Source organism: Eschrichtius robustus, chromosome 14 (genome assembly GCF_028021215.1).
Source record: "Eschrichtius robustus isolate mEscRob2 chromosome 14, mEscRob2.pri, whole genome shotgun sequence".
In the NCBI taxonomy this organism is placed as follows: domain Eukaryota; kingdom Metazoa; phylum Chordata; class Mammalia; order Artiodactyla; family Eschrichtiidae; genus Eschrichtius; species Eschrichtius robustus.
This window is the reverse complement of record NC_090837.1, coordinates 1,098,295-1,120,341: the sequence shown is the minus strand read 5'-3', so window position 1 is coordinate 1,120,341 and position 22,047 is coordinate 1,098,295. Positions and strand designations below refer to the sequence as shown.

The window sequence follows — 22,047 nt, the reverse complement described above, 5'->3', positions numbered from 1 at the left end:
CAAGCGGGAGGGGCCCAAGTCTTGGCTGGGGCTCTGACCTCCAAGGAATCTGGCAGGTGTAGTTTTTAACTTTCCAACTTTGCTAAGTAGGAGGGTGGAGTGAAGATTGAAAGGGCCTCCCTACCAGTACTTAGAAACATGAAATCACTCCCCTCTTTCATCCAACTAATTTTATCCCCTTTCACGTCCCTCTCCTGTCTCCCTTTTATAGTCGTTTTTTTTTCTCTTTAGAATTTTCTGTGTGTTTAATATCAGAGAGGATATTTGCATCTGCATTTTGCTGAGGAGTTGATCACTTTAGCCTGCATTTCTTTTTTTAAGATGGATTTCTGATTGAGATATAATTCACGTACCACAAAACTCATCCTTTCAAAGTGCACAATCCAGTGGTGTTTAGTAAATTCACAAAGTTGTGCAACCATCAGCACTACATAATTTCACCTTTTTCATCAACCTTGAAAGGAAACCCGGCATCCAGCTGCTGTCACTCCAGTGCCCTCCCTCCAGCCCCTGGAAACCAGCAATCTACTTTCCATCTCTATGGATGTGCCTATTCTGTACATTTGATATAAATGGAATCATGTGATACGTGGCCTTCTGTGTCTGGCTTCTTTCACTTAGTGTAATGTTTTTTTCAAGGTTCATCTATGTTGTAGCCTGTGTCAATATTTCATCCTCCTTTTTTTGGCTGAATAATATTCCATTATATGGATATGCCACATTTTGTTTATTCATCAGTTGATGGATATTTGGGTTGTTTCCATTTCTTGGGAATTATGAGTAATGCTGCTAAGAATATTTTCATACACACTTCCATGTGGCTGTGTGTTTTTAATTCTCTTGGGTATATACTTAGGAGTGGAATTCCTGGGTCATATGTTAACTCCTAACAACTCTTGTGGAACTGCCAAACCATTTTTTTCAAGAGGCTGCATCACTTTAAATTCCCACCAGCAGTGTATGAGGTTTCCAATTTCGCCATAGGCTTGTGCACTTGTTGTTACCTTTTTTTTTTTTTTTTTGGCTTGAAACAACGCAGATTTATTATCTTAGAGTCATGCAGGCCAGAAGTCCAAAATGGGTCTCATGTGGCTAAAATCATGGTGCTGGCAGGAGGCTCCAGGGGAGAATTCATCTCCTTGTCCCTTTCAGCTTCCACCCACATTCCTTGCATCACAGCCCACAGCCAGCAGTCGTACCTGTCCAGCCTCTTGCTTCTCTCATCTCCTCTCCTACTTCTTCTGGAGTCAAATCTCCCTCTACGTCCCACTTGCAATTACATTCGGGGCTCACACGGGCTCATTCAGGGCTATCCAAGATAAAGGTGCAGTTACCTTTTTTTTTTTTTTAACAATGTCTTTTTAATATTTAATTTAATTAATTAATTAATTTATTTTTGGCTGCCTTGGGTCTGCATTGCTGCACGTGGGCTTTCTCTAGTTGTGGCGAGCTGGGGCTACCCTTCATTGCACTGAGCGGGCTTCTCATTGCAGTGGCTTCTCTTGGTGCGGAGCATGGGCTCTAGGCACGTGGGCTTCAGTAGTTGCAGCACGCGGGCTTCAGTAGTTGTGGCTCACGGGCTCTAGAGCGCAGGCTCAGTAGTTGTGGTGCACGGGCTCAGTTGCTCTGCGGCATGTGGGATCTTCCCGGACCAGGGCTCGAACCCGTGTCCCCTGCATTGGCAGGTGGATTCTTAACCACTGCGTCACCAGGGAAGCCCTACCTTTTTTTTTTTTTAATTTTATTTATTTATTTATTTATTTATTTTTGGCTGTGTTGGGTCTTTGTTTCTGTGCGAGGGCTTTCTCTAGTTGCGGCAAGCGTGGGCCACTCTTCATTGCGGTGCGCGGGCCTTTCACTGTCGCTGCCTCTCTTGTTGTGGGGCACAGGCTCCAGACGTGCAGGCTCAGTAGTTGTGGCTCACGGGCCTAGTTGCTCCGCGGCATGTGGGATCTTCCCAGACCAGGGCTCGAACCCGTGTCCCCTGCATTGGCAGGCAGATTCTCAACCACTGCACCACCAGGGAAGCCCCTACCTGACTTTTTGATTCAAGCCATCCTAGTGGTTTTGGTTTGTATATCCCCGATCCCTAATGACGTTGAATATCTTTTCATGGGCCTATTTGTACATCCTCTTTTGAGGCATCTATGGAAGTCCTTTGCCCGTTTAAAAAAATTTTTTTAACTTAAGTATAGTTGATTTACAATGTTGTGTTAATTTCTTCTGTACAGCAAAGTGACTCAGTTATACACATATACATATATATATATTTTCATATTCTTTTCCATGATGGTTTGTCACAGGATACTGAACATAGTTCCCTGTGCTATACAGTAGGACCTTGTTGTTAATCCATCCCTTTGCCCGTTTTAAAATTAGTTGCCTTTTAACTCTTCAGTTGCAAGTTCTTTATTCTGGATACAAGTCCCTTATCAGGTATATGATTTGCAGCTATTTTCTCTCATTCTCTGGGTTGTTTTTTCTTAATGGTGTCATCTGAAACACAAGTTTTTAATTTTGATGATGTCCAACCTATTTTTTATTTTGTTACTTCTGTTTTTGGTGTCATAAGAAACCACTGCCTAATCCAAGATCCTGAAGATTTGCATCTGTGTTTCCTTCTGAGAGTTTTGTAATTTTAGCACTTACATTTAGGCCTTTGATCCATTTTGAGTTCACTTTTGCATATAGTGTGAGGCTGTGGTCCAACTCCATTCTTTATGAAAGCAGCTCGTTTGCCCCTTTCTTGTTTGCCCATTTTTGTTCCCCTCTAACCTTAAAAGAACCTAATTATAGGAATGAGATCACTAGGCAATTTAACCTAATTCCTGACTAATGCTCTCCTGAATGCACACATGCCTTGCCTAAGCTGTTGATTCTTTCCCTAGATTAAAAGAAGTCAGAATGAAGAGTTAAGCAGTTAAAGAATGACCAGCTCTCTGCCCCCAGCAGCCCCCTTAGCAATCCTGCAGGCAGATCACTGAGGCAAGATAACATCTGAAGAGTCAGCCAGTCTGCATGCAATGGAGAAGGACGCAGAACCCACCCTGCTGCCTCGATGACTGCCTGAGATTCTCCCCGCTTTTTCCCTTTAGAAACTGTCATGGCTGAGCAGAATCCTCGGAGTTGATCTCTGGACGCGAGTCCACCTCCTCCCCAGACTGCCGGCTTTTCTGATTAAAGCACCTTTCCTTTCTCCTGACTCTTGCTTCCCGTTTATTGGCTTTGAGCAGCGAGCAGCCGAAGGTGAGCTGGGTAACAGTTACCAGTGGACACCCCGTCTCCCCGCACGGTTTGTCTGGTCCTGAAGGATGACTTCCTCGGCTCCCGCCCCCTTTCTGCGCCGCCTCCTCACTCAGCCCTCCGGCTGACCCTTCATCCTGCTCGGCCAGCCCGCCTGCCCGCCCCTCGCCCCGCCCACAGCGCCGGCAGCCGACCCCGCCCCCCCGGGATGGGCGGCCCCGCGGGCTTCCGGGACCTCCTCCGGAGGCCAGCAGCCGGCGCGCAATAGGCGCTGCGGCGGGAGGAGTGAGCGCACACCCGCGCCCTCGTCCTCGCAGCGCCCCCAGGGCAACCTCCGCTCTCCACAAACCCGGCGCCCGCTCCGCCGCCGGCCCATCGGCCCGCGCCCTCGCCGTGCTGGTCTAGCTCTCGCCGCCGTCTCCACGCCTCCCGCTCCGCCGACGTCACGCCGGTCGCCAACGCGCAGCTGCGAGCGCGGGGCGCGCGTCCCTTCCGGCTCGCCGTAGCAGGCGCGCCGCGGCTTCCTCCGGCCGGGCCCCGGATGTGTCGAGCGGAGCGGCGCCGACTGGGCCCGGTCCCCAGCCCCAGGCCGACGTGGAGGAGCGCGGCCCAGACCCAGGGTAGGTGTGGGCGCGGCGGGGACGACGGGCCGGGGGTCTTATGGCCTGCGCCCCGGCCTCGGTTCCCCCTGGAGCCCCCCGGCGGGGGCCCGGGGCGCGGGGAAGGAGGCCCCGCGCGGCGCTGGCTGTGGGACGGGACGGGCTCGGCGCCGGGACCGGTCGGTCGTGAGGGGGGTCGGCGGCGGCCGGGGGCGCTGCGGGCCCGCTGCGGGCCGGCCCGTTCCTCCCGGTGAGTGGGCCGTGGGGCCGCGGGGCGCCTCGCATTGTTTTTCGTGCGCGGGATTCAAGTCAGGTCTGTTGCTTTCTTTTGGTGTGGTGGTCCGGGTTCGATGCCCGACCCTCTCCGCAGCATGGGGATGGCGCGGCTTCGCTCCTTCGCGCGAGGTGTCCCGCGCAGGTGTGGGCAAAGGTGCCGAGGGAGGGTGACTTGTCAGACGCGTCGGCCAGGGAGCCCTGCGGCGCCGCGGCGTGCGGCCGCCTCCAGCCCCCCTCCCTCGCCCACTTGCAGCCCTCAGCTGGCTAAGGCTTGTCGCCCCCGGGGTCTTCGCGTGGCCCGCGCCCTCCGCCCGGAACAGCTTCCCGCAGAGATCTGCCGCCCGCATCTCTGCTCAGACGCCACCTCCTCAGTCGGAGAAGAATAACATAGCGGCGGGCTGTAGTGCTTATCCCGGGCGTTATAGATGAGTTTTATTCTCTTCGCTTACTTGTATTTTCTGGTGATTTTTTTTTTTTTACCTGATATGTGCAATAAAATGGTTTTTGTAATTTTTTTTAGTGGAACCAATGAAATATAAATATGCTCTCTGAATGGTTGGAAAAAAATGTAAAAATACATCTTAAAACTCTAAATCATTCTACCACCCAAAGATAAGCACACTTAGCAGTTTGTTTGTGGCCCCTTGTTCTATTCATGTAATTTTTTTTTTTAATAATGGGGATTGTACAGTGTAATTCTGTGTGCTTTTAAAAACATGTAGTTAGCACGAGCAGGTGCCATGAAATCCTCTACAGTAGTTGCTGTTAGTGGGGTAGTATCAGTGAACCATTATCTACTTAATTTCTTGTGTTGGATCCACTCTTTCTTGCCTGTCCCAGGCCATGGCTTTAATATTCTTGTTTTGCCTTCAGTTTATCTTCTCTTCAGAGTATTCTCATCAACGTACAACCCCTCCGGCTACCGTTACTTTTTCTAGAGCTTAGCTTCCTTTTATACCAGAATTAGGAAGAATCGCGAGCTCGCTATCACCACTTCCTCCTCTTCTCATTTCTCTTGAACGTTGGTTCAACTAAGCTTTTGGTCCCACCTCGCCTCTGAAACAGCCCCTCTTGGGGTTAGGTGACACCATATTGCCAAGTCCCCCTGTTGGCAGCCTTTGACTGGACCTCCCATGGCTTCCTTGAATCGCTGTCCCCTGGTGGCACTGGGACACAACTCTGTTGATTGTCCTTTTACCTTGATGGTCGCTCTCCTCCGCCTCCTTGCTGGTTCCTTCTCATCTCCCTAACTTATACAAAGTATCATGCCTCGAGGTGGTCCTCCCACCTCCTCTCTGGTCTGTACACTGGGTGATCTCATCCCGTGTCATGACTAGGTCACTTGTCAACACGCCCTGAATGTGTATCTCCTGGCAGGATCTTCCAAACAGCCACTTTTACATGTGTGAAACCTGCTTATACACTGCTGCGTCTCAGTCAGAGGCAGCTCCATTCTTCCTGTTGCTCAGGACAGAGCTCCTTGTGTGGTCTCTGCGTTCCTTCCACGTTCCAAATTTGATCGGTCGGCACTTTAAAAATTGATCTCAAACCTGACTGCTTCTCACTGCCTTCTTGGCTACAGCTGTCATTTAAGCCCCCCGGGTCATCTCGCCTGGGTTATTCCAGTGACCTCCTCCCTGTTCTCTGCTCACCTGAGCTGAGCTGCTGTGCAGTTGACTCTCAGCACAGATTCAGGTGATGCACTGCTTTGTTCAGAGCCCTCCATGCTTTCTCATCTCCCTCAGAAAAAAAGCCAAAGTCCTTAAGGCAGTTTATGAGGCCCCTTGTGCCCAGGTCCCTGCTGCCCCTGTGACTTCATGTCCTGACCCCACTCCTTGTCACCTGGCTCCAGCCACACCCAGCTCAGGCCTGGACACGCATCGGCTCTGCCTGAAACATCAGGTCCCCACATGCCACGGGTCTGCCTCTCACTGAGTTCTCTTTTCAGAAGTTCCCTCCTCAGAGAGGCTGCTGGATAACCCAGCACCTTGCCCACTCGCCCACATGCTCCATCCCTTACCCTGAGCTTTGCCGCCTCTCACTGAGTTCTCTTTTCAGAAGTTCCCTCCTCAGAGAGGCTGCTGGATAACCCAGCACCTTGCCCACTCGCCCACATGCTCCATCCCTTACCCTGAGCTTTGCCACTGCACTGATGGTTTGGCACTTTCTGCTTTGTTCATTGCCTTACTGCCCCCCATGGGGCAGGAACTATGCTTTGTTCGCTCTCGTACACACAGTGCTTCAAATCGTGTCTGATGGCGTACGTGCTTAATAAACATTTGTTGAGTAAATAAGTTAATGGACACATTCTTTTCTAAAGCAGATGGATTTGGTAGGGACCTAGGCACACAGGGGTAATTAAAAATTATAGGGGTTGCTGAGGAATAGACTTCGCATGCTGTGAGTTAGAGGAAGGAAATTGGCTTTTCTAGTAGAGACTTACGCACGAGGTGAGGTTTGGATTTCGTAGGTAGAAATAAAGAGAATTGAATTTGACTCCTGCAGTTGGAGATGGGAGCTCCGGAGGCCATTGAAGGAAGGGTTCAGCTGCTGGATCTTGCATTCAGGGGGCCCTGGGTGAAGTTGGACGTCCTGCACAGGCAGCGTGGTGTCCTTCGCGTGGACCATTCACAGGGGCCGTCTGTCTTATGCCTTGAATTCTCTCTTTGGCATTCTCTCTGCACAGCGACCCGCACCCCCAGGGTCCCGCACTCCCAGTGTGGCGGCAGTGAGCGCCTGCAGGGCAAGCAGCTGACTGTGGCTGCGGCCTCACGTCTTGCCCTGGAGCCTGTTTCTGCTCCTCGGCCCCCTGTAGAGGGACTAAGTACCCGCTGCCTTTAGGAATCAAGACCCTGGCCCTTAGACTTTTCTTCCGGGTAGAGCGTCCTTCGGGCCTGTTATCTCAGCCCCGCCCCTTCTGTGTGTTTTGCTTTATTTTAACCAGCAAATTTCTATCCTGTTTAGGCGCACTATTTTATTGTAGAAATAAATTTTAAAAATCATTTATGTTCTGAGTGGAAGGGAAGGTCTTTGCATATCCTCACTTTGCTGTTTTACTTAGCTTTTTTTTTTTTTTTTTAATGTACGTTTAATAGTATTCACTTTTTGGAGTAGAATTCAGAGAATTTTGACAGATGTGTAATTTCCATGACAGTTGGGGTACAAAACAATTCCTTCCCTCCCAGCAGTTCCCTTGTGCTGCCACTCTGTAGTCAACTCTTTCCCCAGCCCTTGGCAGCCTCTGACCCCTGAGTGTGTGTTTTCTGTTTTTTTCAGGATGTCAGCTAAAGGAACTCACACAGCGTGGAGCCTTTTGAGTCTGGCTTCTTCCACTGAGCGTAATGCATTTGAGATTCATCCAGGTTGCTGCGTGTACCGAGAATGTTTCTTTTTGTGGAGTAGTATAGTAGTCCACGGTGTGGATGGACCACGGTTTATCCATTCACTTGTTGAAGGACATTTGGATTCTTGCCAGCCTTTTAGTACAAGTAATGAATGAACGATTCACGTTGCATTAGAGTCGGACAGGACAGAAGTGCCCCAAGTGTGATGAGGTTCCTCTTGGCTCTTTCTCCTCGTCCTTGACTTCCCCAAACTGACTGATTTGGTATACATTTCTTTCTTTATTTTTAAATTAAAAAAAATTCTTTTGTTTCTTTTTTGGCCATGCCACGTGGCTTGCAGGGTGTTAAGTTTCCCGACCAGGGATTGAACCCAGACCCTCAGCAGTGAAAGCACCGAATCCTAACCTCTGGACCACCGGGGAATTCCCTTGTATGCATTTCTTTTCAAAGTGTATTCTTGTAAACAGCATATAGTTGAGTCTTATTTTCTTAATCTAGATTGTGACTTTAAGATTTTTATTTGATATTTGGTCTATTTAATTTTTTATTTTTTTAATTAATAGCTATTTATTTATTTAATTTATTTTTGGCTGTGTTGGGTCTTCATTTTGTGCAAGGGCTTTCTCTAGTTGCGGCAAGTGGGGGCCACTCTTCATCGCGGTGCGTGGGCCTTTCACTATCGCGGCCCCTCCCGTTGCGGGGCACAGGCTCCAGACGCGCAGGCTCAGTAGTTGTGGCTCACGGGCCCAGTTGCTCCGCGGCATGTGGGATCTTCCCAGACCAGGGCTCGAACCCGTGTCCCCTGCATTAGCAGGCAGATTCTCAACCACTGCGCCACCAGGGAAGCCCTAATTTTTTTTATATAAATGTATTTTACTTATTTTTGGCTGCGTTGGGTCTTCATTGCTGCACGCAGGCTTTCTCTAGTTGCGGTGAGCGGGGAATACTCTTGGATGTGGTGCGAGGGCTTCTCATTGCGGCTTCTCTTGTTGCAGAGCCCGGGCTCTAGGTGCGCAGGCTTCAGTAGTTGTGGCACATAGGCTTAGTAGTTGTGGCGCACGGGCTTAGTTGCTACACGGCATGTGGGATCTTCGTTCCCAGACCAGGGCTCGAACCCGTGTCCCCTGCATTGGCAGGCAGATTCTTAACCACTGTGCCACCAGGGAAGCCTCTATTTAATTTTTAAATAAACACTTTGGAATAACCTTAGATGTACAGAAAATTTGCAAAAATAGGTTTCTTTTTATGTATTAGAAGCTACATTCTCTGTGAGGGTGATATCTCCCACAAGGCGATCAGAATTGGTTCTTGAGAGGAAGGTGAGAAATAATTAAGTATGACAGTGGTTTGTGGCATCCCAAAGGGTCATAGTACTTCACACATATACAGTATAGCTATGGTTTACAACTTCATGGGGGACGATTGGGAGAGAAATGCCTAAATAGGCTTCTTAGGGGGACAATGGGGAAAAAAAGGTTGAGATATAGCAGCAGAATAATGAATTGGGCGTTTGTAGCTTTATTCGCTGGTGTTTAAGGAAGCACTTCTTCAGTTTGTCTTGAATGTTCCTCTCAAGCTGCGATAGATCCCACCTGGTGTAGTACAGGGGGCGCTGGCCCATCAGGTTAAGGACCCACCACCAACACCATGATTTTAATCAGAAGGGACGTTGGGGACATGAAGTCTGGGCTTCCGTTTCCACTGCAGCCCCAGAGAGGTCAGGCCTCTGTAGTAGCACATGGTGTAATGCACCCTAGACAGTTTTAAAACTCAGTTTAGTCCATTTTATATCTTTTGGAACTTACGTATTTTAGGAACTACTATGGAACCTTCATAACCTGCTCTGAGGTAGGAGAAGAATGAATGTTTTGTTAGCCAGTAGGACTTTTGTTAAGTGACATCTGGTGTTACCATCTTAATAGATGCTAACATTTTACTATGAAAAATTTAAAAGATACACAAAGATTGAAAGAATTTTACAGTAAACACCTAGATACCCACCACCTAGTTTTCTATTATTAACATTTTACTGACCTGCTTTATCACACATCCATGTATCCATCCATCTTTTAAAAAATTTGGGGGAGCAATTCAAGATGAGTGAAAGCATTGTTTTTAATGTGTTTAATTTAAGCCTTTTTTTAACTTCCTCTGGCAGAGGTAGTTGGTCCATTTTTGGGGTGTCTATCAAGTTACTTAGGGCAGCACAAAGACAACTTATAAAAAGCCCTTGAATACAGGTTACCAGGGAGTAGAGGGCAGAGAGCATTCTCCGCAGAGGGACGTTCTGGAGGATGGCAGTGCTTTTTCAGGAAAAGAGGGAGGTTTCATGTGGCTAGACGTGGGGTGTCTGGGGGTGAAGGTCCTCGTGGTGTAGCTGCCACCGCTCTGCTGACGGGGGTCAGTCTCCATCCCCGCCTGGGCTCCCCCTGAATCGCTTTCTCACAAAACTGAGATGTGGTGGTGGTGCCTGGAGCTCGCGGACCTCAGACTCCCCCTCAGACTCCCCCGGCCGACGCTGCCTGCGTTTCAGCCCCGCAGAGGGCCCCCGCGGTGCCCTGAGTGGCGCCCGTCACCCTGGCCTTTCTTAACCCGCCTGTGCCTGTCACTAGGCCTCCAGCCTTAACTCTGCTGGTTTTCCAGAGTGTGAGTGTGTGTGCAGCAGGATCTCTGTTTGAGGAGAGCCCCAGGTTGAAAGGAGAAGCTTTACTTAGTCTTGGATTTGTTTGTAGTCCCATTGTTGACTTGACTTTGAAATACAAATGGTGTTAAACGACGGCATGAGTTTATTTTTTTCAAATATGGAGATGAAACAGCTGAGAACCACTGTCCTAAAGTTTCCTAACCTTTCTCTCTGTCTTCCGTCACCCCCCCCGCCCCCCCCCCCGGCGAGGCTGTGTACATTGCTGCTTGTTCTGCAGAGCTCTCTGCCCCTAGTTTTCCTCCCGTCTGCCAGGATGGCATTGTTTTTAGGCCATTTCAGGAGACAGGAAATGTGTTTTAAGGAAAAACCATGAGTTGATACTGACTCCCTGTTCTTATCCAGCATTATGGAGTTGATCCGTGCCTTCCTTCCCCGTTCCGTTGGTGATTATGTTGTCCTTTCCAGAGTTAGATTTGCTTCTGTTTGCGTTCAGTTTTAGGGAGTTCTTCATCCCTATTGATTTAATTTGGCTTTTTGAACATGTAACACTTTAACATGATTCTAAAAGTCAAAATGATATGAGATGGTGTACTCAGAAGCGCCCCTTCCTTCGCTGTCCTGCCAGTCTGCTTGCACCCACCCCCTTCATTTCTGGCTTATTCTTCCTGAGTTCCTTTTTTGCAAAAGTAAGCAGGTATTTATGGGGTGTTATTGCTTCCAGACTCTTTAGTGGACATAACTAGGAAATATATTTTTAAGAAAAAAATATATATACAGATATGTATGTATCTGCTTATTTTTATTGGAATATAATTAACATACAACATTATATTAGTTTTAGGTGTCCATCGTAATGATTTGACATTTGTGTACATTGCAAAATGGTCACCACAATAAGTCTAGTTACCATCTGTCGTCATACAGAGTTACAATTTTTTTTTCTTGTGATGAGAATTTTCAAGATTTACTCTCTCGGGGCTTCCGTGGTGGTACAGTGGTTAAGAAACCGCCTGCCAATGCAGGGGACACGGGTTCGAGCCCTGGTCCGGGAAGATCCCACATGCCGCAGAGCAGCTGAGCCCGTGCGCCACAACTACTGAGCCTGCGTTCTAGAGCCCGCGAGCCACAACTACTGAAGCCCACGTGCCTAGAGCCTGTGCTCCGCAACAAGAGAAGCCAGCGCAATGAGAAGCCCGCACACCGCAACGAAGAGTAGCCCCCGCTCGCCGCAACTAGAGAAAGCCCGCGCGCAGCAACGAAGACCCAATGCAGCCAAAAGTAAATAAATAAAATTAAAGAAAAAAAAGATTTACTCTCAGCAATTTTTGAATATGCAGCACAATATTACTGACTACAGTTCCCAAGCTCTGCTTCCCCAGGACTTATTTATTTTATAACTGGAAGTTTGTACCTTTTGATCCCCTTTAACCCACTTCGCCTACCATCCCACCTCCACTGCAACCACCAATTTGTTCTCTGTATCTGTGAGTTTTGTTTAGATTTCACATACAAATGAAATCATACAGTATTTATCTTTTTTCGTCTGACTTATTTCACTTAACATAATACCCTCAAGTTCCATCCATGTTGTTGCAAATGGCAGGATTTCATTATTTTTGATGGCTGAGTAATTTCCATTGTATATATCTCTATATCTGTCTCTTTTATATCTCACATTTTCTTTATCCATTCATTTACTGATGGGCACTTAGGTTGCTTCTGTATCTTGGCTATCGTAAATAATGGTGCATATGAACATAGAGGTACATATAGCTTTTCAAATTAGTGTTTTTGTTTTCTTCAGATACAGTGGAATTGCTGGTAATAGAATTGTCATATGGTAGTTCTATTTTTAATTTTTTTTGAGGAACCTCCATACTGTTTTCCATAGTGGCGGCACCAGTTTACATTCCCACCAACAGTGCATGAGGGTCCCCTTTTCTCTGCATCTTTGCCAACATTTGTCATTTGTGGTCTTTTTGATAATAGGTATGAGGTGTGAGGTGATACCTCATGGTTTCGATTTGCCTTTCAGGTGTGAAGTGATATCTTGTGGTTTTGATTTGCATTTGCCTGATGATTAGTGATGTTGAGCATCTTTTCATGTATCTGTTGGCCATCTGTTTCTTCTTTGGAAAAATGTCTATTCGGATCCTCTGTCCATTTTTCAATTGGATTGTTTGTTTTTTTGTTATTGAGCTGCATGAGTTCTTTATATATTTTGGATGTTAACTCCTTATATATGATTTGCAAATGTCTTCCGTTCTTCCTATAAAAAGATTGCCTTTTTATTTTGTTGACGGTTTTCTTTGTTGCACAGAGCTTTTAAGTTTGATGTCTCCCATTTGTTTATTTTTGCTTTTGTTGCCATTGCCTTTGGAGTCAGATCAAAAAAAAAAAAAAAAGTCTCCAAGAGAGATGTCAAGAAGCTTAACCACCTGTGTTTTCTTCTAGGAGTTTTATGGTCTCTGGTCATACATTCAAGTCATTAATCCATTTTGAATTAATTTTTGTATATGGTGTAATATAGTGGTCCAGTTTTATTTTTTTGCATGTGGCTGTTCAGTTTTCCCAACACCATTTATTGAAGAGACTGTTTCTTTCCCATTGTATTTTCTTACCTCCTTTGTCATCAGTTAATTGACCATAAATGTGTGGGTTTATTTTTGGACCCTCCGTTCTGTTCCATTGATCTGTGGGTTTGTTTTTATGCCAATACCATACTGTTGTGACTACTAAAGCTCTGTAATATAGTTTGAAATCAGGGAGCTTGATGCCTCTAGCGTTGTTCTTCTCTCTCAAGATTACTTTGGCTTTTCATGATCTTTTGTGGTTCCATATAAATTTTTAGATTGTTTGTTCTATTTCTGTGAAAAATACCTTTGGGATTTTGATAGGGATTGCATTGAATCTGTAGATTGCTTTAGGTAGCATGGACATTTTAACAATATTAATCCTTCTAATCTCAGAGCACAGGATATCTTTGCATTTACTTGTGTCGTTTTCAGTTTCTTTCATCAGTGTCTTACAGTTCTTAGTGTACAGGTCATTTACCTCCTTGGCCAGAAAATTCCTAAGTATTTTATTCTTTTTGATGCAATTGTAAATGGGTTTTTTTCTTAACTTCTGTAATAATTCTTAGTATATGAAAATCTAACAGATTTTTGCATATTGATTTTGTATCCTGCAACTTTACTGAATTCATTTATTAACTGTAACAGGTTTTTGGTGGAGTCTTGAGGATTTTCTATACATCATATCATGTCACCTGCAGATGGTGACAGTTTTACTTCTTTTTGATCTTGGATGCCTTTTATTCCTTTTCCCTGTCTAATTGCTCTGGCTAGGGCTTCCAAAAGTGTGTTGAATAAAAATGGCAAGAGGGGGCATCCTTGTCTTGTCCTGATATGAAAAGAAATGCTTTCAGCTTCTCACTGTCGAGTATGATGTAGCTGTGGGCTTGTCATATGTGGTCTTTATTACGTTGAGGTATGTTCCCTCTATACCCACTTTGTTAAGAGTTTTTATTCTAAATGGATGTTGAATTTTGTCAAATGCTTTTTCTACATCTATTGAGAGGATCATATGATTTTTATCCTTCATTTTGTTAATGTAGTGTAACATGTTAATTGATTTGCTGATGTTGAACCATCCTTGCATCTCTGGAATAAGTCCCAGTTGATCACGGTGTATTATCCTTTTAATGTATTGTTGAATTCAGTTTGCTGATATTTCGTTGAGGATTTTTGCATCTGTGTTCCTCAAGGATGTTAACGTGTAATTTCTTTTTTGGTGGTGTCCTCATCTGGTTTTGGTATTGGTAATGCTGGCCTTGTAAAATGAATTTGGGAGTGTTGCCTCCTTTTCATTTTTTTGGAAGAGTTTGAGAAGGATAGGCATTAAATCGTTTTTGAATGTTTGGTAGAATTCATCAGTGACGCTGTCTGGTCCTGGACTTCTGTTTGTTGGAATGTATCTGTTTATTTATTTTTTATTTATTTATTTATTTATTTATTTTTGGCTATGTTGGGTCTTCGTTGCTGCACGCGGGCTTTCTCTAGTTGCAGCGAGTGGGGGCTACTCTTCATTGCAGTGCGCAGGCTTCTCATTGTGGTGGCTTCTCTTGTTGTGGAGCATGGACTCTGGGCGTGCGGGCTTCAGTAGTTGTGGCTCGCGGGCTCTAGAGCGCAGGCTCAGTAGTTGTGGTGCACGGGCTTAGTTGCTTTGCGGCATGTGGGATCTTCCCGGAGCAGGACTCGAACCCGTGTCCCTGCATTCTTTTTTTACAAAAATAAACAGATAGGGCTTCCCTGGTGGCACAGTGGTTAAGAATCCACCTGCCAGTGCAGGGGATGTGGGTTCGATTCCTGGTCCAGGAAGATCCCACATGCCATGGAGCACCTAAGCCCATGCACCACAACTACTGAGCCTGTGCTCTAGAGCCTGTGAGCCACAACTTCTGAGCCCATGTGCCACAACTACTGAAGCCCACATGCTCTAGGGCCCGCGTGCTGCAAATATTGAAGCCCGCACGCTTAGAGCCCATGCTTTGCAACAAGAGAAGCCACTGCAGTGAGAAACCCGTGCACCGCAATGAAGAGTAGCCCCCACTCGCCACAACTAGAGAAAGCCTGCGTGCAGCAATGAAGACCCAACACAGCCAAATAAAAATAAAAATAAATGAATGAATGAATGCAGGAAAGGTATGTCTCTGTCCTTCCATTAATTAGTCCATCTGTCTGTTTTTCTTTTCCCCTTTCTCATACAAAGTTATTTCCCCATATATAGTCTTTTACACTTTGTTTATTTGATTTAGCAGTATGCGTTCTGTAAATTGCGTTATACCAGCTCATGGAGATCTTTCTTATTCTTTTGTACAGCTACGTAGTACTCCATTAAGTGAATGTACTGTAATATAGTCAACCGGTCTCTGAAATATTATGGATGTGCAGTTTATTTCCGGTATTTTGCGTTTACAAATAATGCCGTAGTGAGTAAACATTGTGCTTGTGTGTTTTCATTTTGGAGGTGGATATTCATGGTGAATGTGTAGTGGGACTGCTGGGTCGAAGAGTTAAGAGCATGTGTAGTTTCTTCTTTTTTTGGCTGTGCTAGGTCTTTGTTCCAGTGTACAGGCTCTTCGTTGTGGCGCGTGGGCGTCTCTAGTTGTGGCGTGCGGGCTCAGTAGTTGTGGCGTGAGGGCTTAGTTGCCCTGCGGCATGTGGGATCTTAGTTCCCCGACCAGGAATCAAACCCACGTCGCCTGCATTGGAAGGCGGATTCTTTTTTTTTTAAATTTTATTTATTTATTTATTTATTTATTTATGGCTGTGTTGGGTCTTCGTTTCTGTGCGAGGGCTTTCTCTAGTTGTGGCAAGCGGGGGCCACTCTTCATCGCGGTGTGCGGGCCTCTCACTATTGCCGCCTCTCTTGTTGTGGAGCACAGGCTCCAGACGCGCAGGCTCACCAATTGTGGCTCACGGGCCTAGTCGCTCCGCGGCATGTGGGATCTTCCCAGACCAGGGCTCGAACCCGTGTCCCCTGCATTGGCAGGCAGATTCTCAACCACTGCGCCACCAGGGAAGCCCGGAAGGCGGATTCTTAACCAGTGGACCACGAGGGAAGTCCTGAGCATGTGTGGTTTTGGTTAAATGGTGCTAGGTCCCTTTGTAGGGTTGTACAGCTTAACATCCCACAGCAGAGTTGAGAGGGCCTGGTTCCCACAGTCTCACCAACAGATTGTGTTGTCTGGCTTTTGAATTTTGTTAGGCTGATAGATGAGAAATGATATTTCAGCTTAGTTTTAATTCATGTTTCTTTCATCATGAGTGATGGGTTTACAAGTGAATGTGCTTGAAAAATTGAGCTTCAAGTCTTACCTTGGAGTTTTACTTTGTTTTACTGATTTTTGCAATAGAAAATCCCATTTCATAAATATAGGCTAGGTGTTAGTGAATTGAATCAGGCATTTGGTTCGTTACTTGTGAGCAACCTTGTAGAGAGATAGTCATAGTGTTTTGGTGGGTTTTGATGTTAGTCAAGAAGGCCAAGCCTGGGTTCTGGTTGATGCTGGTGATTGTGTTAGGAAGTTGTGGAGCTGGCCTTATTTCTGGCAGGCCAGGCTTTCTCTGGTTTCTGCCTCTGCATATCTTCACGGCCCGTGAGGGGCTCTTTGATGCAGACGCTGCGCATTGGACGTGGGGGCTTCCTCCCTTTCAGAAATGGCCCTCTTGATGGTCCAGTATAGAATGCTTCTCCACTCTAACAGCAGTGTTCCCTGGGTGGTGAACGGTGCCTGGCCCTTGACTTTGGTGTGGGGAGGTGCGTTGACTGTGGTGGTGAGTGCAGTGAGCCTGGCGGCCTGGAGCTTCTGCTCAGCTCCCGCTTCTTGTTGCCGGGTGGGATGTGGCCCAGTGTGGCCAGTACTTGGATTTTTTTAATGAATGAAGCTGACAACTTGCGTTTTTTTTTTTTTGTGAAATCTCCTGGTTTAAAAATATCAATTAAAATGAATCCAAACAGCAGATGACATCATACAGACTAAAACCGTGTCTTTGGTCTGCATAGAGCCAGGGCGGTCATGATTGCCAGCATCTCCTTCCGAGCGACTTGCGGACTCCCCACCCAGTGTGGTGTAATGGCCCTCTGAGCCCTGGCTCTGTCTGTCTCCTCGGCCTTGGTCTTCAGCACGCTAATATTCTAGCACTTTCCCCTCCTCTGCCTTTCCCCTGCTCGCTCCTTTACTCACCAAGCACCTACCAGGTATCTCTCATATGCCAGGCACTGTTCTGGATGCTGGTGGTTCATCAGTGAGCCAAGTCAGACAGCCCTCCCTTACACTACACGCTGCTGTGCTTGGCCAAAGACGTTTCTTTTAATGTGTACAGAGAGAGCTAGAAATATGTACACGCCCATATATGTATTGTCATGTCGAGATTTAAAAAACGTGTATACATATATATGCTACACATATGTTTGGCTTTACTCAAGTTATATAATTTAAGTACATACAAGCGTTTCCTCATTCTTTTAGTGACTGCCTCTAAGGGGTGGTTATACCAAATTTTGTTAAAAGTTCCCTATAGGTGAGCAGTTACACTGTTTGAAATTTGACAGGATAAATAATATTATAATGAACATCTTTGGACAACTGTATATTTGTGTGACTAGATCCCTAGAAGTGGAGTTCCTTGATCAGTGTACATTAAAATTGTGATAGGTAATGCCGCGTTACCCTCCAGAAAGCTATAGCTGTGCTTTACTTCCCTCATTTGTGTATGGCGGGTTCACCATTTCCTAGTACCCTTACTAAACCTGAGTATTATCAGTCTTTTGATCTTCACTAACCTGTCAAACAACAAATAATTGTCTCACTTTATTTCATATTTTGTTATTAATGAGGTTAAGCATTTTTTGATGTTTATCTGTCATTTGAATTTCTTGTAGAATTTCTGGTTTACAGCCTCTTTTCTTGGGTTGTTTGGCTCTTTTTGATTTGTGGGAATTCTTATGACATTTTTTTTTTTTTTTTAATTTTATTTATTTATTTATTTATGGCTGTGTTGGGTCTTCGTTTCTGTGCGAGGGCTTTCTCCAGCTGCGGCAAGTGGGGGCCACTCTTCATCGCGGTGCGCGGGCCTCTCACTGTCACGGCCTCTCCCGTTGCGGAGCACAGGCTCCAGACGCGCAGGCTCAGTAGTTGTGGCTCACGGGCCTAGTCACTCCGCGGCATGTGGGATCTTCCCAGACCAGGGCTCGAACCCGTGTCCCCTGCATTGGCAGGCAGATTCTCAACCACTGCGCCACCAGGGAAGCTGTGGGAATTCTTAAGGATGGATAACCTTTTGTCATATAGGCTTCAAATATTATTTATCAATCTCACTTTTTTATTGTATTGTTCTTCTTTAGTAAGTTTGTCAGTTGTTAATGCTTTTTAAAAATAAATATTGTTTCTAGGTTTCACGCCATGTTTAGGAAACTCTTCATCACTGCAGGATTATAAAGATATTCTCATATGTTTTAAAATATTTTTATGGTTTGATTTTTCCCCCCTTGAGTAATTCTTGTGAATGGTGTGAGGTGCAGGGGTGGGCGGAGCTCGGGGTAGATCTGACTTTTATTTTTCTAAATGGATCGATCTAAGAAAGTTTGGATTTTAATTCTCTAGCTTCGGGACTTCCCTGGCTGTCCAGTCGTTAAGACTCCGCACTTCCAGCGCTTTCACTGCAGGGCGTGCAGGTTCGATCCCTGGTCAGGGAACTAAGATCCCACATGCCGCAAAGAGCAGCCAAACTATAAATAAAAAAATAAATAAATGATAAAAAAATAATTCTTTAGCCTTACAGAAAGCTGTTATGAACTTTAGTAATGCTTTAAAAAGACTTCTTATTTTAAAAATCTCAACAACAGTCAGAGAGTTTTAAAAATAGCATCTGTCTGTGAGAGGCCTTTTTCTCTTTGGTCTGCAGCTCTTGGTGAGGCACGGATCTGTGGGCCCCACGAAACCCTGAGAGGCTCACCGGGTGGACCATTGCTGGAGGCGGCAGGGAGGCAGGGACAGATATGTCAGCGGGGTCTTGTGTCTCAAGGCAGAGAACTGCGGGGGTTTGTGCGATGGGCTGGAATGGAGGGTGTGGAGTCTTTTCTATGACAAAGTGTTTTCTTTTTTTTTAAATTGAAATATAGTTGGTGTACAATATTGTGTTAGTTCCAGGTGTACTAATGATTTGACGTGTGCGCACATTATGAAGCAGTCACCATGATGAGTCTAGTAGCCATCTGTCGCCGTACAAAGTTTTATTACAGTGTCACTGACCATATTCCTTATGCTGCATCTTACATCGCATGACTTACTTCTATAACTGGAGGTTTGTACCACCTAATTCCCTTCACCCATTTCACCCACCTCTCATCCCCTCCCTTCTGGCAACCACCTGTTTGGTCTCTGTATCTGTGAGTCTGTTTTCATGTGTTGTTTTCTTTATGTGCTGGATCAGCCAAGGTATGCCTGGCTCTTGCAGCTAGCAGGTGCGCCCCAGGCGCTGCTCCGTCCAGCACAGGGCGGAGTGCCCGCCACGCGTTCCCTGCAGTTAGCTTGTTTGTCGTGCTCCCTCGGGGCCTCATCTCTGTGCTCCTGTGAACTGCCAAGCAGGACCGAGTCAGTGTGGCAAACAGCATGCCCCTGTCTTTGCCAGAGCGTGTCACGTGACCACCCCGTCCAAGGCTGGGAAAAGCACACCAGTGTTGTGACTGGCGGGAGAATCGGAGTGTTCGGTGAAGAGCGCTAATGACTGTGGCCCAAGCCAGTTAAGGACAAATTTGGGAAGCACAGAAAGGTAGCAGGGAAACATCAAAGTGTGCTCTGTCACATATTCAGTATTAATACTGTTTTGCATAGGTGTTTCAAAATTTATTGATATTTATCGTTGGGCATGCCACCTTTCTGCTACAAATAACATTTCAGTGAACATCCTTGTATATTGAACACAGCTCTGATTTTTTTCTTAGGCTGATCTAGAAGTCGAATTATTGGGTCAGAAGACATGAATGTGCTGTAAGACTCTTATTACCTACTGCCAAATTGCTCTCTGGAGTTTCCACTTGAAAATATTCCCAGACACTATTTGTGGCTTCTGTCCTCCCTTCACTCCCATCATGTTCTGTCTGTTCCTTCTGCCCTGAGTTCATGCTCGTGTGTCCAAGCCCTGATCCACCCTCCTCCTTGTTCCCTTCTCCTCACTCTCCATCCAGCCCGGGAGCTATTGACGTAGCAGAATACCCAAAGCGGGAGCCTGGCCGGAGGGCCGGATCCGTCTGGGGAGATGAGGGAGATGGGTTTGGGAAGGGAGCAAGGCTCATGACCTGAGCTCCCTGCTCGTTGAAGGGGAAGAAGAGGCTTCCCAATCCCTAGCTGCCTGGACTCTGGGAGCACCGAAAGAGAAGCTGGGGAGGGAGGCCTTGGGGGGCTGGGAGCAGCTGCTGTCGGGATCCAGTCTCCCGAGCCCTTCCCCCCTCACTCTTTCCAGTTCTGACCTGGGGACCCCTGCCCTACACCAAGGATGGGGCCCAGGTAGGTGTTTCTTAGGGTGGCATCTTCCCGGCACCAGATGTGCCCCTGTGTGACGTCAGCATGGCCCTGAGCGAGCGGCAGCCGCACAGACGGCGCCAGCCCCGCGTGGCCCCGGTGGGCGCCGCTCGCAGTGGTCTGAGGGCTCGTCCCCGCTCCTCGCGGGTTGCGGCGGTGCGCTGGCGCGGCCCGCCGGTCTCGGCCTGCTCCTGGGCGGCGTCCTCCCCAGACCATGAGCCCATGAGCCCGAGAGCCCGAGGCAGCTGCTGGTGGACCTCACGGTTAGCAGCGCCGCCGCCGCCAGTTCGGGAGTTGTTTTGCCCTTGATGGTGGCTTTGCTTTCCACCGGGGCACCTGTACCACGTTCGGGGGGATGCTGTTTTAGGTAGGCGGTTCCTTTACATTATAGTTGATAGGGTTTGTTTCTCCAACCTGACTGTAAGCTCACTGAAGTCAGGAAACTTTTTAGAAAGTCGAGGAGCAGTTTACAGTTCTTTGAATTTGAACGAACACATTCTTGTAACCATCGTCCCAAATCAAGTGTCCAACCAGTTCCACACCCCCAAGTTCCCTCCTGCCTTCTCAGCTCCTCCCCCACCTGCAGCCTGGCAGGGTCTGTCTAATCTGTCCCTGTGGTCTTGCCTGTTCCAGAATGTCTTGTCACGTCAGTGGCCTGCAGTCCGTGGTCCTTGCGTCTGGCTGTGCTCCTTGGCGTCCTCGTGGTATGGGTGTGTCTGTAGCTCGGCCTTTACGTTGCTGAGGCGGCTGCGTTGTGTGGCTCTTGCAGGTGTTTTATTCCTTCGCCAGGTGAAGGTCAGTATTTATGTTTGTGTGTGTCTCAGTAGATAGTTTTTTAATTTATATTTTTAACAGAGTAGTGGTTAAGTTGTACAATTAGTATGCTACTTTTTCACTTAATAATATATCTGAAAAACTTTTCCATGTTTATAACATAGTCTCCATCGAGAACTTGAACATTGGATATTTCTGGTTACGCTTCTTTTTACTTTTACTGTATTATTCTGTAATAAATATTTTTATGCATAATTTTAAAAATTCGTAGGTGAATTTCCTTAGCAATTCCCAGAGGTTGGATTAGTAGGTCAAAGGTAATGGGACCTGCTTCCCCACCGTTGTTGCCCACCCTGTTACGCACATTCTGAGCTCTGGGCCCTCTGAAATCTGCTCTGTCTCCCTCCACATTTTTTCAACAGGTCAGTCAGTCATCACAACGTATTTCCCCCCGTAATTCTTACCTTCTCCCTGGTTTTGTAAATTATTATATGTGAGAGAGTTTCTTTCTGGCCTTTGTTCTCTCTTATTGATCATCTTTGGTATTCTGGGAATGTATTTTAAGGAAATAATCCGAAATATGTCCTAATGTGTTTGTTTATTCTTATTATTCTATTTTTGTGTCTGTTTTACACTAATCTTCCTCATAATGCTTGTTTAAAAAGATCAGGAACAAAAGCTCTTTTTAAAAAATTGATTTATTGATTGATTGATTGATTGGGCTGCGCCGGGTCTTAGTTGCGGCATGCATGCGGGATCCAGTTCCCTGACCAGAGATCGAACCCAGGCCCCCTGCATTGGGAGCACAGAGTCTTAACCACTGGACCACGAGGGAAGTCCCAGAAGCTCGTCTTGAAAGCAATCAGCATGCCTCAGAGTCCCGCGCCCTTGAGTGTCCCACAGCTCACGGTTCCCACCCATGGTGCTGGGCTCTCTGCTGCGGGCGAGGGTGGGAAAGGGCTCCTGGGTGGCTCATTAAGGCTATGGTCCTGATTTCCCGTTCGGATGTGTTGACTGCAGCTTGCCCGTGGTCTTTAGACTCTATCTTCAGAGACAGTCATCAGGGCAGAGTGCCTTCTCCTT

General features: G+C 46.6%; 1 protein-coding gene across 11 annotated transcripts in view; it reads left to right on the top strand.

Moving 5' to 3' along the window:
* Nucleotides 1-3,458: 3,458 nt before the first annotated feature.
* The window catches only part of EP400 (E1A binding protein p400), a 120,737-nt gene continuing 102,148 nt past the window's right edge, over nt 3,459-22,047 (top strand). For 10 of the 11 annotated variants that reach the window (XM_068562232.1, XM_068562231.1, XM_068562235.1 and 7 more), the window contains exon 1: nt 3,459-3,863. The gene's annotated coding sequence lies outside the window, so the exon portion shown is untranslated. Of the gene's footprint in view, nt 3,864-20,823; nt 20,986-22,047 lie in introns of all 11 variants that reach the window. The other variant, XM_068562226.1, reaches the window with a different exon arrangement.